This window comes from Pelobates fuscus, chromosome 6, assembly GCF_036172605.1.
Source record: "Pelobates fuscus isolate aPelFus1 chromosome 6, aPelFus1.pri, whole genome shotgun sequence".
Classification (NCBI taxonomy): Eukaryota; Metazoa; Chordata; class Amphibia; order Anura; family Pelobatidae; genus Pelobates; species Pelobates fuscus.
Window position 1 is genome coordinate 20,017,224 of NC_086322.1, and position 6,000 is coordinate 20,023,223.

At 44.6% G+C, this 6,000-nt stretch overlaps 1 protein-coding gene across 1 annotated transcript in view; it reads right to left on the reverse strand.

Moving 5' to 3' along the window:
- Window positions 1-2,900, reverse strand: part of FBXO41 (F-box protein 41) — a 144,806-nt gene extending 141,906 nt beyond the window's left edge. The window contains exon 1 of the mRNA XM_063457545.1: window positions 2,872-2,900. The gene's annotated coding sequence lies outside the window, so the exon portion shown is untranslated. The remainder of the gene's footprint in view (window positions 1-2,871) is intronic.
- Window positions 2,901-6,000: the final 3,100 nt, after the last annotated feature.

Here is a 6,000-nt window from a genome sequence, read left to right on the forward strand (position 1 = left end):
TCTAGTCGGTATTGGCTCAGTGAGTATTGGTACAGTAATGATGGTGTAATAAGTCTAGTAAATCATACTCTAGTCGGTATTGGCTCAGTGAGTATTAATACAGTAATGATGGCGTAATAAGTCTAGTAAATCATACTCCAGTCGGTTTTAGCCCAGTGAGTATTGGTACAATAATGATGGTGTAATAAGTCTAGTAAATCATACTTCAGTCGGTATTGGCTCAGTGAGTATTAATACAGTAACAATGGTGTAATAAGTCTATTTAATCATACTCCTCTCAGTATTGGTTCAGTGAGTATTAATACGGTAATGATGGTGTGACAAGTCTAGTAAATCATACTCCAGTCGGTATTAGCTCTGTGAGTATTGGTACAGTAATGATGGTGTAATAAGTCTATTTAATCATACTGCAGTCGGTATTGACTCAGTGAGTATTGGTACAGTAATGATGGTGTAATAAGTCTATTTAATCATACTCCAGTCGGTATTGGCTCAGTGAGTATTGGTACAGTAATGATGGTGTAATAAGTCTATTTAATCATACTGCAGTCGGTATTGACTCAGTGAGTATTGGTACAGTAATGATGGTGTAATAAGTCTATTTAATCATACTCCAGTCGGTATTGGCTCAGTGAGTATTGGTACAGTAATGATGGTGTAATAAGTCTATTTAATCATACTGCAGTCGGTATTGACTCAGTGAGTATTGGTACAGTAATGATGGTGTAATAAGTCTATTTAATCATACTCCAGTCAGTATTGGCTCAGTGAATATTAATACAGTAATGATGGTGTAATAAGTCTAGTAAATCATACTCCAGTTGGTATTGACTCAGTGAGTATTGGTACAGTAATGATGGTGTAATAAGTATAGTAAATCATACTCCAGTCGGTATTGGCTCAGTGAGTATTGGTACAGTAATGATGGTGTAATAAGTCTATTTAATCATACTCCAGTCGGTATTGGCTCAGTGAGTATTGGTACAGTAATGATGGTGTAACAAGTCTAGTAAATCATACTCCAGTCGGTATTGGCTCTATTAGACTAGTGAAGTGTTGGCTTAGTCAGTGAAGAGGGTTGCCAGTGAAAATGTAATTTAAGTTGAATAAATAATCTCTGTACCACAAGGTGTTCAAATTGTGCCAAGCCAGCGACTGAGAGGTTCAGCTCTATTAACCCTAATTCATAACATGATTAAATAGTTCTTAATTTAATCAGAATCAGATAGCAGCAGGCATGTACATATAACTAGTAGGTATTAAATACTATGTATATACAATCCAATTTGGTCCAAACTGATTGCAGGAAATTGTAACCTGGGAATGAAGTACTAACAATAGTTTTTACCATATCTAGCATTCATTATAATCACTCACACAACGGGCAAAACATATACATAATACAGAAAGGAACCCGCACAACCATAACCACTACAACACTATATAGTGGTTATGGTACCACAATTGCCCTGGTGCCCCCCAAAGTACGTAGACAAAACATTTACTATTTGTTTGACTTCTTACCTGGGATCAGCCGGGCGGCACTCTGTGTCTCTCTGCAGCAAGACACTCTCTGTCTGAGCTGCGCCGGTATGCACAGGATTTAACGTATTGGTTGAGAGCAATTAGGTGATGCTCTCAGCAAATGATCTGGCTCTGCAAAGTAGGGCTTAGCTCAGCAGAGCTTACAGAAGCTCCTAGCAGGAGCTTCAAACAGTCCATTCTAGAAGACAAGAGACAAGGAGTTGTGCCAGGCAGGCCACAGATAAGAAGTCAAACCATTAGTCGCACTATTATCACTACAGCGTGATGTAGTGGTTATGGTGGTGCTTGGATTGTTCCTTTAACAAATAAATAGTTTACCAATAAATACACATATACCCCTACACTACTCTAACACAGTAGACTACTCATTAACCCCTATTAATCATAAACCCCATTATTAATTTTATTATTGACCTTTATATAATGCTATATAATATTCCTTACAATTTTAACCCCCTACACTAGCTGTACACATATACTACCCCTAACCTAAAAATAGCATGTAATATTAAAGATATAGAACAGTACAGCAAGCATGTATTGTATTAAAAAAAACAAAAAACTTCCATCTCGGCATTCTGGGGACATTTATAAATCACTTGACCTTCGGTCTCGCATTTTATTGTGCTGTCGCTAGATCCCCCTGATGGCACTATTTGCAGCTATGTATTTTGCACTCTTTCTCCCTCTCCCTCTCTCTCTCTCTCTACGTCTCTCTCTCTCTCTCTCTCTCTCTCTCTCTCTCTCTATATATATATATATAAACACACGCGTTTAAATATATTTACCCATATATATGCTTTATATACAGTATATTTTTTTTATAGAATAAGCCCCCATTCTGTACATCCTCATGGGATCTGCTCATCCGATTCACATGAATTCCATTAAACACATACCTGTTATCATTTATTTGCCAAGCTATTTATTATACAGTCTGATCTCAATCACCCACAATATTCCTCCAGCACAAGGTATCACCCTCTCCTCCCTCTGTACTACATGATCCTCACTGTGTATCCTGCCAGGGATTAATAAAGAAATGTATCCAGACTTGATCAATCTGGAGCTATTGACAATTCCTCCTGGTGTACTGTCTGCTCTGTGCCTCCATTGCCTCTCTCCTTCTAAGATCATCACAGCTGCAATACATCTTGCCAGCCTGGCCAGCTCCTCTCTGCAAACCCAGCTAAAATCAGCTGAATCCTGCACTATGCAAGCCTTTCCCTTCCCACCCAGCTTTGTGGGGACCCCCAATCATGCCACCCAGCCACCCCCATGGATCCCTGCATTCCCAGCATTATTTTATCAATGTGTGATGCTTACCTCAGGCATGTTGCTGCAGCCTGTCTTGTTGCAGATAGAGGTGAGGATGCAGGCTGTCTATATCCCCCTATAAGGAGTGTGATGAATTATACAGAGCTGCTCACATGCATCCCCTCATCCTGTGCTCTCTGGCACTGACCCCCCCTGTAAGGGATACAGATCACAGTCAATGAGGGGCAATACATATTAATATATCTGTAAGGATAAAGATGGAATGTTAGTTAATCTCATTGGAAGGTTTAATCATGAACATTGCATCTTACAATATCCCAATACTGCTCCCTTAGAAATCTTACATGAAATGCCTCCATAGAGCACCCAGTATCAGTGATATGAAAGAATTGGCACCCCCACCTAACCCCCTCACAGGATGCCCCCTCCCAGCCCCCAGTAGGTGGGCATGCACGGATTATTGGCACCCCCACCTACCCCTTCACAGGATGCCCCCTCCCAGCCCCCAGTAGGTGGGCATGCACGGATTATTGGCACCCCCACCTACCCCCTCACAGGATGCCCACTCCCAGCCCCCAGTAGGTGGGCATGCACGGATTATTGGCACCCCCACCTACCCCCTCACAGGATGCCCCCAGTAGGTGGGCATGCACGGATTGTAACCCCTGCTGCAGGGATGGGGTGTTACTCTGTATGAGGAGTCCCCTGTGGCCCCATGAATGGGCAGTGCTGGGAGCTTGGCATGGCCCCTTGCTGGCACTGGATGGAAGCAGTGGGTCCCATCCTGTCTGCCCTCCTGGCATGCCCCCTGTGCCCCCCGGCTGTGCCCCCTTACCTCTGCCTGTGCTCCCCTGCCCAGGCTGCGATGCCCGCAGTGGCTCTCTGCACAGGGACCTCCTGAGCTGCCCAGATGTGCGGATTGCTAAGGGGCCGTCTGCAAATTCACCTCCCCCTCCCGGATCCTCACACCTCCACCTACCGGCTCAGCCCCCCAGTACCGCTCCGGAGCGGGCACCCTGTCCGGGGATAGACCCGCTGTCCGTGCCAGCCCGCTGTCCGCCCTTACTCAGCCAGCATAGGGAGGTGGGGGGGCTGACAACGTCTGCCGCGGGGAGGGTGAATTTATCCACGATCCCTAACGCTTCCAGCAGTGATACTGTGTCTAAATTGCTCCTATTAAATGCAATAGTTTTATCTATTCTCAGCTAATCTGATTTAACTCCTCCAGTGCCAGCCTGGCAGACAGCAGTACACACAGGTACTGAGTATCACCCCCTATTACTATGCAGATCATATATAGCCAGCACCAAGGGGCCAGCCCTGGACAGCCCATCTGCTGCCATTACATGGTAATATATAGCGAATAAAGGGGCTAATAACAGGGCTCCAGCTGTCTGTGGGCAAAATAATTCATTATATTATAGCAGGAGGAGCAACAAGTGCAGCAATTAGCAAAGCAAATCCAGGAGACAGTTTACAATCTAGTCATCCATCCACCCATACACCCATCCATCCACCCATACACCCATCCATCCATCCAAACACCCATCCATCCACCCAAACACCCATCCATCCATCCATCCACCCAAACACCCATCCATCCACCCATAAACCCATACACCCATCCAAACACCCATCCATCCACCCAAACACCCATACACCCAAACACCCATCCATCCACCCATAAACCCATACACCCATACACCCATCCATCCATCCATCCACCCAAACACCCATCCATCCACCCAAACACCCATACACCCAAACACCCATCCATCCACCCATAAACCCATACACCCATCCACCCATCCATCCATCCACCCATACACCCATACACCCATACATCCATCCATCCATCCACCCAAACACCCATCCATCCACCCAAACACCCAAACACCCATCCATCCACCCATAAACCCATCCACCCATACACCCATCCATCCACCCAAACACCCATCCATCCACCCATACACCCAAACACCCATCCATCCACCCATAAACCCATACACCCATACATCTACCTATCCATCCATCCACCCATCCACTCATTTCTCAATCAATCCATCATCTCATCTCTCCATCCATCCATCCATCCACTCATCTCTCCATCCAAACACCCATCCATCCCTAACACCCATTAATCCATCCATACAAACACCCATACATTTACTCATCCATCCATCAATCCAAACACCCATCCATTCATCCATCCACCCATACACCCATCCATCTACCTACCCATCCATCCCAACACCCATCCATCCATCCACTCATCTCTCCATCCATCCATCATCCACTCACGTCTCCATCCATTCATCCACTCATCTCTCCATCCATCCATCATCCACTCACGTCTCCATCCATCCACTCATCTCTCCATCCATCCATCATCCACTCATCTCCCCATCCATCCATCCACTCATCTCCCCATCCATCCATCCATCCACTCATCTCTCCATCCATCCACTCATCTCTCCATCCATCCACTCATCTCCCCATCCATCCATCCATCCATCCACTCATCTCTACATCCATCCACTCATCTCTCCATCCATCCGTTCTCCATCCATCCATCCACTCATCTCTCCATCCATCCATTCATCCATCCACTCATCTCTCCATCCATGCACTCACCTCTAGCATGTAAGCTCATGGAGCAGGGCCCTCAACCCCCTCTGTTCCTGTACGTCCAGTGGTCTGATCTCAATTATGTGTCTGTTAGTCCACCCATTGTACAGCGCTACGGAATTTGTTGGCGCTATATAAATAATAAAATAATAATAATAATAATAATCTCTCTACCCATCCATCCACTCATCTCTCCATCCATCCATTCATGTTTTGTCTGTAGGTTTAAAAACTTCTGTCTATAAGTCTGTTTGCGTGAATGTCTGTCTGATTTTTCTGCATTCCTTTTTATTTTGTCCGTATTATATCTGCCACCAAATAGTAATAGGGAAATATACCAAGGGAAAAACAGGTGACATTTTTTTATAACCAATTTCTATTTTTATTATTATATTTGTGCACTCATTGTCCGCTATGCTTTCCAGGAGTACAGGACAAAATGTCACAGGAAAAAAATATAACAGAAAACGTGCAACTGGCAGCTCTGAACAGCTTATTTAACGCCAATCGCTTTTCCTATTCCAGGAGCAGATATTTTCATGTCCATGA